General features: G+C 48.3%; 1 long non-coding RNA gene across 1 annotated transcript; it reads left to right on the top strand.

The window, feature by feature from the left end:
* Window positions 1–211: 211 nt before the first annotated feature.
* Window positions 212–4,378, top strand: LOC147002046 (uncharacterized). The gene is made up of 3 exons (XR_015044538.1): window positions 212–331; window positions 1,944–2,082; window positions 3,935–4,378. It is a non-coding gene; the product is annotated as an uncharacterized LOC147002046 (long non-coding RNA).
* Window positions 4,379–11,432: the final 7,054 nt, after the last annotated feature.

Genomic DNA, 11,432 nt, shown 5'->3' with positions numbered 1-11,432 from the left:
CCAGGCTAAGCCCAGGGCTTTTCCTTTGCTCTGACACTGAGCAGCAATCCAACCTTGGCTGAAAGTAGACTCACCCAGCAGCAAGGGAGAAAAGAAGAAAGGAGATTGGGTTTGTAGTCACAAGACCAAAAAGAGGAACCCCAGGCTGGCCCTCCTACTTCAGGAGGAATTTCTCCTCTCAAACACTGCCAGCGGCTCTCAGATGCCAAGACAAAGCAGTGCACACCATCTCGACTGGTTTTGTACCGTATTTGATTGCTCTCTTCCTGTGCATTTCTGTTTGTAGAAGAGGAAACTAAAGGTCTGGAAAGAGAAGACAGTGTGCCAAGAGGTAATGGGGACATGGCTCCAGAGGGTGGTCTCTGTCACCCAGCTCATTTCGTGCACGGCTTCATTTGCTCCTCATCACTGGCCTTGAAGACCCTCATTGGCCAGTGAGACCCTGCGCTCTGAGCATCCTCAGGAGCTCCTGCTGTGTCTTCACAAGCTCCCAGCTACTCAGCATGGGAGAAAAAGCATCCCTGGGAGGAAGATTGTGACTCAGTTGGGGAGAGCGCTCTTCTCGGTGGAAACTCTAGAAACAAGCCTCTTGTTTGGCATGTCCAGGAGGCGGCTCCTTTAGGAAGGGGCTGGTGGCTCCTTAGAAGTCACTGGGGAAAGTGGTCAGCAGAAACAGCATTGAAAAGAGCCCCAGGACTCGCAAGCTGGTCTTCCCCTTAGACTTTAGGTTCCTTGAAGGTTGGGACAGCTCTTACCTCTCATGGCCCCAGACTTAGGGCTCAAATGCAAGATGCCTCACAACCATCTTGGTAATGGAGTTGACCAAGGTCAGACATCTAGGACTCTAGAGTCCTCGGAACTGTATAGAGAGATTCTTCAACATGCCACTGGGAAGCAGCTTTCTGTGTGCCAGGTGAGCCCCAGTTCAAATCCTGCTCCTCCTACGTGTCGCTTGCTCAGGGCAATGGCTTAGGGTTTCTAAGCCTTTCCTCATCTGTTCAGGAGACTAGAATCATGTGGGTTTGGGTGTAATGGTACACAGACTCTTGAGATAATAAATCAGTTTGCGTCCCTTTGTAGTAGAGGTCTTTTGGGGGTCCAAATATCCCCAAATCCCTGAATCTTCCAGCAGAGATGATGTGGACAACTGTGCCTGACTACCAGCTTTTGTCACGCTGTTCCCTTGGTGTTGGTTCCAAATAGCTGAAGCATACTAGACGAGATCCAGGAGCATCTACAGAATGAGGGGAAAGCTTTGGAGATGCAAAATGATTTTGGTAGAACTTAGGCTGCACTGTTCCCAGTGTGTCTAGACTCCAAATAGCCATGACTTCTCATTTTAATTTCAAATCCCCAGGTAAGAGACTATGATTGGCCTGTCCCAGGCTAGGCAGCTATCTCTCCGGGCCAGACAGCTTTGGGTAGATTCCCACTTATGCATCTTGTGAGAGAAGAATCGGGCTGCCGGGTTTTGTTGCTTTGTTTTGTTTCTCCCTTGACACAAGCTGGAGTCAGATGGACAGAGGAACTTCAATTGAGAAAACTCTGCCATCAGCTTGGCCCATAAGCAAATCTGTGGGGAATTTTCCTGATGTGGGAGGACTAAGTTCACTGTGGCCACCCCTGGCCAGGTGGTCCTGGGTGTTATAAGAAAGCAAACCAAGCAAGCCAGTTAATAGTGTGTCTTCATGGTCTCTGCTTCAGTTCCTGCCTCCACATTCCTGCCTTGGCTTGCCTCTAGCTCTCCAAGTTGCTTTTGGTCTGGTGTTTTGTCACAGCAGTAGTAAGCGAAGTAGGACAAGGATGCTTGGGGCATGTCCAGTAAAGTACTCCTCCCTGAGTCTGCTGCTCACTCCCAGAAGATACAAGCCATGGCTGACATTTTTTAGGTCTATTTGTGCCTCTTCTAGAGCAAAGCGAATTTCTCTGTCCCCTAAATACAGACACTGCTGCCCTAGAGATTGGGAACCTGAGAATAAACAACTTTCTATGTCACTGGGCAGAAGCCTGCAACAGAAGACACGTGAGCCAGGCAGCACCACCCGTCCATACAGCCCAATGTTTGTGTCACCTGCCTTGGAGGTGAGTATGAGAATCCAAATGTTGGCTTTGAATGAAGGAAAAACGGTGTGTGAGGGACTTCTGCAGAAACCATAACCGCATTCAGCCAGGCCTGTGGACACAGGGAACACACTTATTGCTGGAACACATGCCACTTGGAAATGTTCTTTATTATTAATAATAATTAATAAATAAATGGTTCAGAGAGTTCTAATTTTCTCTTGCTACCCAAATTAGCATACTTCCCCCGAGTTTTCCTAAATCACTACCTTTTTTTTTGGATAATGTGTATATAATTACGGCACGCTCTCTGATTCCACCCAAACTCGCTCTTTGTTAGGTTGGCTGACTCTGCCTGCGTGCTGTCAGCCACTGGTGGGGCTTCCCGAGGAACTGTTATGATGGATGGAGTCAATCCAAGATGAGCCTTCCATTTTGCCTTTCCTAAGTGTTTCTTTTCTTTTCCCCTCCCCATCACAAAGGGGAGAGGGAGGTGGGGAGACAGTGGGGATGGAGATCCAGTTGTGATGTTTCTGGTTTCTGGGATTGCTGTGCCAGAAGGTTCTATAGCTGCATCGCCTACAGAATTCAAGCACCCACCGCAAGCTTCTACTTCCGGCTGCATTGTTCTTTCCAATTACCGGAGCGGCCTCGGGTCTCTCCCCGTTAATTGCTGCGAGCAGGGAAGTTTTACTCAGTGCACAGCGTACCCAAGCATGTATGGAGTTTAATGAGTCATACTAACTCTGCACTCTAAGCAATTAGGTAAATCTAGCTGTTAGTTAGTGAGGCATAAAATAAATTTAATCTCTCTTCTAAAAAATCAATTATAGTGCTGTAATGTATAATTCAATTTGGGTCATGCTACATAAATTTTCTGTTTTTAGTATGTTTTTAAACCGGTTGTTATTAGATTTCACAAGCTTACTCTCTCACTCTCTGTGCGTGCATGTGTGTGCGTGTATATGCATGTGTGTGAGTGTGTGTGTATATGTATGTGTGTGTGAGTATGTGTGTATATGTATGTGCGTGTGAGTATGTGTATGTGGGGAGGGGGTAGATGTAGGCTGAGGGGCAGACACATTATTAGAAAAGCTGGATGAAATAAGGAAACAGTGGGTCTCTACTCCAGCGCTGCCCTAATCTTCCTGAAGCACCTACTGTGTATATTATCGTCATAGAAGGTACGGACAACTTTTGATAAATAAATATCTGTCCTCAAAGGATGCAGTGCTATGGATAAGTGTAAGACCAAAGCAAACAGAAATCAGAAAATGATCAGTGAGATGGTAACTATGTCAGAGGAAGGATTCAAACACTCCATCTTCCAGTCTGCGAGACTGGCCTGTGGGTGAGGGCAGACAAACATCTGTCTAAACCCTGCTTTTCTCATCTCCAAAATGGGACCAAGAGCTTGTCTTAGTCACTGTCCCCTTACTGTGATAAGGCACCATGACCAAGGCAGGTTTTTAAAAGAAAGTATTTAATTGGGGGCTCACTTAGAGTTTCAGAGGGTTAGAATCCATGACCATAATGCTTGGTAGTGTTGCAGCAGGCAGGCAGGCATGGTGCTGACGCATGAGAGCTCACATCTGATCCACAAGCAGGAGACAGGGAGAGAAAGAGACTCTGAGAATGGGTGAGGTTTGAAACCTTAAAGTCTACCTCAAATGGCAACCTCCTCTAACAAGGCCGCACCTCCTAATCTTTCCCAAATGGATCCACCAACAGGAGACCATGTATTCAGACAGTAACCTATGGGCATTCTCATCCAACCTACCACAGAGTGCCTTTGCCCAGGGTGATATGGTAAGCGGGATGACATGGGCTGGGGGTACCCTCACCCCAGTGCCTTGAATTTGCTTCTGAACAGTCAGCATCTGGAGGAACAGCTGGATCATCCCTCCTTTCTTGTCACCCTTGGCACCTGACCTGGCCCTGGCTTGGCATCCAGCAAACACTCTAGATGTGGAGAGAGAGAGGAGAAGTGATCTGGGTGAATGTGGGAGCCGATGACAACGCTGGACTGTACCAGCTGTTGTCCTGAACAATGGAACCCACTAAGCCTGCTCCTCGGCTCAGTAGAGCTATCCCTGGGTTCAGGAGAAGAAGCTGTCCAAGACCACAAGGTAAGGAAGATACAGGCTAGAGACTTGAACTCTGATCTTCCCATCTCCTGAACCACCTTGCCTCCCCACTACCGTGGAAGAAAGGAGAGAGAAGGCCACAGGGACCTGGGACTCACAGAGGAGCATTTGTTGAGACTCAAAGGTTAGAAACTCCCTCCTGCTGAAGCCCCCAGAAAGCTCTTCGTGCCCCTAACCCCTGCCTGCCCTTTGATTGTGTTAATGGAATTCTTAGAAAAATGTACACACTGTTCCATTTCCCTGCTAATCTCCAGGCAACAGCCATGGTCCCGGACATTATTAAAAATGTTAAGACTTCATCCCAGCTGTCTCTTTCCAATTTTCTTGCTTCCAGGGGTGCTGGGCACTGCCGTGAGCAGGTCCACCTCCTCATTGCTTCAACATAAGCTCAGCAACTGTATCCGCAGCTCATCCCAAGGCAACTAGGGCCATGAGGCTAGACAGAAAGTGGGGGGGAATACTATAAAACAAGGCTCTCAAGGTGGGTTCTGTTAGTCTAGTAGGAGGTCCTGGGCCTCAGTCATTACTCCAAAGCCTGCTGTCCCCACACCCACAGTGACTTTGAGATCACACTTGCCACTGGCTGCATGGGAGCATGAGGGCTCTGGAGGTACACGGAGTGTTCATGTGTAATAAGCTCTGAGCCTCACTGTGCCGATGGTTGATTTCCTTTGCCAAGCCAGTGGGCCATTAAAAAGTACATATCTAAAGTAGGCCGGGTGCAGTAGCTTCCACAAAACAATCCCCATCACAAAATAAGCCTTTAATTAGTAGAACAACTCGCCCAGATGAAACCCAACTTTCACAGACATATACCCAGTGATGTTAATTATGAAATCAATCTGCACATGCATGATTTATGGGCCTTTGACTTTAAAGAGAGAAGGAGAGAGAGGAAAAAAAAAACCTCAGCTGCCTTTTTTATTTATGCTTACTGCCCTCTGAAGGAATTCACAAGAGAGAGATACCACAGAAGGTTCCAGAGCTTCTTAGAAGTTTAACGTCCCTTTCAGTGACTTTTATGCTTTTGCTTACATCAATCAGCTAAATATTTATTGAATTCTCAATTGACTAGCACAGAGCAGGGGGTGCAGGATGGGGTTGGGAGCGGGGGCTCAAGATGAGTCACAGTGACACGTTATGTAGCTTGGGGGAACCTTGGAGAAAGCAGTGCTTACTTACCTCCCTCATTTTGAAAAAAAAAAAAAAAAGGCAAGTGAGGCCAGGAAATAAATTAAGTTGTCAGAATTCAGAATTGCACCGTGAGTCGGGTTTGTCCTGATTGCTCAGCTGGTTGCTTTTCTTATACCCGGACCATCGATGGCGGAATTTTCTGGTTGCAAGAGCAGTACAGAAAGTGTGTTTGTAGTGTAAGAGCAGCTAAGCCGAGCATCTGTGTGCATCATGGGGAACCATCCAGGAAGCTGTTGGCTTCTGATACATACTGGGGGTGGGAGGAGACAGACATTGTCTTCAATCCTGTAGTCATCTGGTTCCAATGGATAATTTCACACCCAAGTTCCTGTATATGCATAGCCCTGGTTCAATTCAACTAGTCACAAGCTGAAGCAAAATGGCTAGAAGGGAGATGAGGAAGGGGGGAGGGGGGAGGAGAGGATCAGAGTTAGAAGTGAGAGTCATCAGAACACATTATATCCTGGTATGCAATTATTGGAGGACACATTACATTTAAAGTAAATACATAAAGCAGAATTCCCATTGGAAATCAAGTCCAGTGCCTTGCTTCTTAAACTTCAGAGTATCTAGTGATCATGAAGAATTAGGTAAAAGTGCAAGGCCTGTCTGATCCTCAAGAGATTTGGGCTTCAGGGTATGGGCGATCTAGAGAACACCTTGTTCCCATGAGTTATCATAATGACTGTTTTGTTAGAGATTCAAAGTGGGCCCTGAACATTGTGCTTTTCCTTGGGACTCACATTCTTGCTGCAGCACTGTGCACGCCACATGCTGACCGGATTCCTCCATCCCTCCATGTGAGTTACTGTTCTTGTTGCTACAACAAAATACCCAACAAAAGCCATTTAAGGAGGAAGGGTTTATTTTGGGCTCTATCCGAGGATATGGTCCATCACTGCAGGAAGGCGTGATAACAAGAGGTGAGGCAGGTGGATGGTCACACTGCATCTGCAGGCAGCAAGCAGAGATGAACCCTAGGGCTGGGCTCAAGGTGTGGTTCTGCAGTCTGCCTCACTGCTAGGGTGTAAGAACTCCACTGGGCAGATAAAACTAGAAGCAATCACGGCTTAGGGGGTGAGGAAATGCAGCCTAAAATGTGGGAGGCTGAAGCTGGGGTTCCCTGACTCCCGAGAATCCAGATGCCACTGGAAACCTCAAGGATAAGTTGGGAACAGAGAGGGCCTGAGGGCCTGTGGGGAGGCCGGGGACGGTGGTTCCTAAACTCCTGGACATCCAGACATCACTAGGTCTCTGGAAGTTGGGAACAGAGCTGGGTCCTCTGGCTGAGGAGCCCAAGGCTTGGGCGATGAGGAGCTCCGGCTTATTTCATAAGCGATTGTCCTTAGGCTAGTGGCCATTGTCTAGGAGCGTGGAGGGGCCTTCTGTGGAAGACTTGGTGCAGTTCTATGGACAAAGGCTTTCTCCATGCTCCCCAGAATGGTTCTTGATGAGAGAGACAGTCCTTGGTTCCAAACCATTTATTGATTGTTTATTGTGGAATATGGGTGCATACCACCTGTTCAGGGTGAATTAGAGATTAAATACCTTTTGCAGGAAGGAATATCCGGCAAGGGAAGCTTATTGGCTAAGCCTTCAGAACCTCTAGATACCTCATTAGCATGGAGAATTCTTGTTCTGATCTAAGGGACCATAGGTCACATTTCTATGTAGGGGGTGGTGGTGGTCATATGACAGGGACCTGGTTGGCAGCAGATGAAGCTCCTACAGTTCTCTCAGAGGTGGGTTTCCAATCCACACAACCTTACCAAGTTTCCTGGCATGGTCCACCGCCCCACATCATGGTCTCCTTTTTATTGCATCCCTAGCCACATCCCATGGAATGGTGCTACCCCACAGTACCCATCAGTCTAGAACCCCTCACAGACATGCTTACAGATCTGTCTATGGGGGGATTCTAGAGCCTGTCAGGTTGATAGTATCAACTACCATGCCATCCCATATATCTTCCCTGTTCTGTCCCTGGGACTGTGTTTGAGCAGTGGATGCTGGGGACATTCTTTCTGGTTTCCATCCTCCTCTGTGCAGAGGTTTCTCCCTCTTCTGATACCCATTTCTCTTCTACGCATCCCTTGGCAGGACAGAAGCCTGGAGGCTTCAGCAGCCGCGTGGCGCTGTCTCTGCATTCTGTGCCTCATCACCCGAGCCCTCCCTACCATCCACAACCTGGGGTTTCCACATAGAGCTCCCCCAGTCTCCTCATGGTACATGCCTTTTCTCTGTTTCTCGTGTCTCACATCCTACCCTGTTCCCTTCCTTTCCCTTTTTAAAAGTCCATGGTTTATTTATCATCTACATTTTTCATCTGCTTTCAAATATTAAGAAGGCATAGTAAAAAAAAAAATGCAAGCATGGCATTGGAGAAAGCTCTGAGCCCCTGGGTCTGCGACCCTCCCCCAAAGTAGCAGATGCTCATAGCTTGCTGGGTAAAGTTTAGTTTAGAACTCATCATACAAAGAAAAAGAAACAAATATATATTTTGAAGCAAAGGTACAGAAAAATTATAGATGCTATTTGTGGTATCACCCCCCAAGGAACAGTATAACTTTGCTATTGACAGTACAGGGAGACAAGCCATAGTCTTTTTAAAAACTCAGTAGTATCCCATTGGTGAATTTAGCAGATTTTATTTTTATCAGCCCACACTTAGATAGTGTTTACTTTTCATTTTCTGTAATATATTTATTTGTTTGTTTGGGGGTGAGGTGGGTAGGTACATGCTTGCTGTAACATGCATTCAGAGGTCAGAGGACAGCTTGAAGTTGGTCCTCACCTTCTACCATGTGGGGCTGGGAGACTGAACTTAGGTCATCCGACTCCGCAGAAGGCTTCTGACACAAGGAGCCATCTCATCAGCCTAGGAACAGTTTCATTTCAACAGTTACAAGCCAGCACTGTTACAAACACGCTTGCACAGATATCTTCCTATGCCTGAGTGGAACTGAACACACACAAATAGAATTTTTGGACAGAACCGTGCATTTTACAGTTTACCTATATCACCCATTTGACTCTCAAAATTGATTTTTACCAATGTTTTTGAGTGGCTGTAACTGGCAAACCCCGTGCCGGTCGTAGATATGATACTTTTAATACTTTCTTAAGGCAGATGGAGGAAAACACCTGTTTGTCATTTCCTCTTTCTTCTCCTAGTTCTCAGCTCAGTGGCGACTGGCTTGGGTTGTTCTCTGAAGTATCATGAAATGAACATGGTTGTCTTTCTGCTTTGGTAATAAATGAAGCACACAGGTGTTGTTATTGTGGTGTCTGAACCTGCTTTCTCTGGATAGAACTTCTCCCCTTGGGTCACTTGTAAATGCAAGAGGGTGTGGGGGTTCATAGGATGAAAGGCTAGGAGGTTTCAGATTGGGGGTACATCTGGGGAGGGCCCCCAAGGTGGGAGGCAGAAGACAAGTAGGTATCAGTGGGGAAACACCCACAGTCTCACTCCATAGCAGCTGTGCTCATGTGACTGCCTCAGGGTTAGGCCCTGAAACGGAGAACTCACTGAAGCAGCCGAGGCTGAATCTTGTCCTGAGAGCTCTGTCCCATGACCCGACCACTTCCCAGTAGTGGGGAACCAGGCCTCAACACCAGTTTGGGTGTCGAGTGACACCCAGACCACAAAAGGCAGCTCACAAATCCCCACAGTACTGAAGACGATGTGAAATAAACCCAAAACTCAGGAGCCCTGCTCTCAGCTGAGATGGAACCTCACAGAGAGTGTTCACACACACACCCCAGAGCTGCCCAGCACAGCCCCGCCCACTCTCTGGGTTCTCAGTGCAGGGGCACTCTAGTAATCAGTAAGGTTGCAGAACTGGAGAGACAGTTCCAGCTGGTGTCAAACTCCTGCCCTGGGATGGGAACACAGAGACAAAGCCCAGACACTGGAGGTCTGGGCCACAAGCAGATGCCTGGGTAGCAGATGGGTGGCTGGGAGTCAAGTTCCAACTTCACAGCCAGTTTCTTCCTTGTGTAAGGAGCCTTGGCTCTGGGTTTCTTCACACAGGAAAAGGAAACAGGGATGCCACACTCAAGAAACCTCTCGTGAGACACAAATGAAGCTGCATATGCTACAACTAGAACCCTCTGCAAGTGTAGGTTGTGAGCATTGGATACTGAGGATCATCCATCCACCTTTGGCCATCCCATCACAGTGCTAGTGCAGATTCCCCTGTAAGGTGTGGAGCAGTGGGCTGCACACAGACAGCCTGGCCTCCAGTCGAGCATAGGTCTTGACTCCAGGAGACCCAATGGGTGGTGATTTCCATCTACATGGGACAGAAGGTGTTTGATCATGTCTCCTGGACCCCTGGCTCCTGTTACCACCCCCACAGCCCTTGCAGGAGAGGTGTGTGACTATTAGTGACGCAGACAATGTCCCAAGCTTCTGGCATTCTGGCTAGACTCCACCCCCACAGTTACCTGATAGCCCAGCCCACTATAAAAGGGACTGCTTGGCCCCTCCTCGATCTCTCTAAACTCTCACTTTTCTTATTCTCATCTCTAGCCCTCCTCTCTCTCCCTTTCCCCCAGTTCCCACATGGCCATGACCCGCCTCTCTCTCTCTTTCTACCTTCTCTCTTTCTCCCTGCCTTTCTACAATAAAGCTCTAGAACCACAGACTGCCTCTGCTCATCAAGGCCCACTGTGATTGAACGATGGGATAGGCTTTCCCCTAATGAGTTGCTTCTAACCTCCTGTCAGAGGGTCTTCCTGTGCTCCAGCCACGGACGGGACCAAGGACTCTAGGCCGCGTGGGAACCACACAGTGCCCCCTCTCCCTCTCTGACCTTTCCTCCCTTCAGCCCTGGGGCTGACTGCGCAGCCCCTGGGGGCCCCCATTCTGTTCTCAACTCTTCCAAGGTGTCCAGCGATGTCTAGGATGCCCAAGACTGAGAACCTGGCACCTAGCCCCTTGTCCATCACCCATCGAGCTGGGGTTTAGTGGCTTCACACAGCCAGACACCTACCCGGGACTGCGTGGAAAGCATGTGTGTGGCAGTCTCTCCAAGTCCGCCTGCTCAGAGTACTGGAACTCTATCCAGTCGTGGGTTTTCCCACTCCCCTTTATTCTCCCACGTGGGACACACTTCTTTCTGCTATTTTGTCTATAGCTGGGGTTTTGCCACTATAAAGTAGCCGAGAGCATAGGCAGGCACTGTGTGACTCTGCGCAGGTTACCTAAATCCTCTGGGCTCCAAAGCCCCCGCTTCAAAAAGCGACTATTACCATGCAGTTTACTCTGAGAAGTAAATGGGCTGTGTTAAAAACCTAGCTCCATGAGCGTCAACTATGTTAATCTTTAATAATTATGGGCCTTGAACACAACTGGTGACTGTTGAGAACACGTCTCATGTAGCCCAGGCTAGCCTCACACTTATCATTGTGACATAAATGACCTGAACTCCTGATCCTCCTGTCTCTATCTTCTGAGTACTAGGACTCTATGCAGCAGCCACCACACACTGGGTTACATCTGGTGCTGGGGATCAAACCCAGGACTTCAGGAATGCTAGGCAAGTGCTCTCCTAACTGAGCTACATGGCTGAGAGGAGGCTGTGGTTCAACTTTCTGCAGTCAGTCCTACAAGTTCTCAGTCATGGGCTCCTTTTGAGGGATCTTCTGCTGCTTTTCCTGTTGGCACACATCCCACATACTCAGAGAGCCTTCTGTGGTGGGTAGAAACTTGGTCTTAAATCTTTCGGCTGTCGCTGAGCAGTGGTGGCGCACGCCTTTAATCCCAGCACTTGGGAGGCAGAGGCAGGTGGATTTCTGAGTTCGAGGCCAGCCTGGTCTACAGGGTGAGTTCCAGGACAGCCAGGGATACACAGAGAAACCCTGTCTCGAAGAACAAACAAACAAACAAACAAAAACAAAAACAAAACCTTTCGGCTGTGAGATAGGATGCCTGTGGCTGGCTGCCTTCCTGCTGGAAGACCCTGGGCGAGGCTCGTGTGTTCTCTTCCTCAGTTTCCTCATTTGTAAAGAAGCACCAGAGCGCTG

The sequence above is a fragment of the Mus caroli genome, unplaced genomic scaffold (genome assembly GCF_978045245.1).
Source record: "Mus caroli unplaced genomic scaffold, Mus_caroli_1 scaffold_11, whole genome shotgun sequence".
NCBI classification, from domain to species: Eukaryota; Metazoa; Chordata; class Mammalia; order Rodentia; family Muridae; genus Mus; species Mus caroli.
Note: the sequence above shows the minus strand (reverse complement) of the source record. Positions and strands in the feature narration are given on the sequence as shown.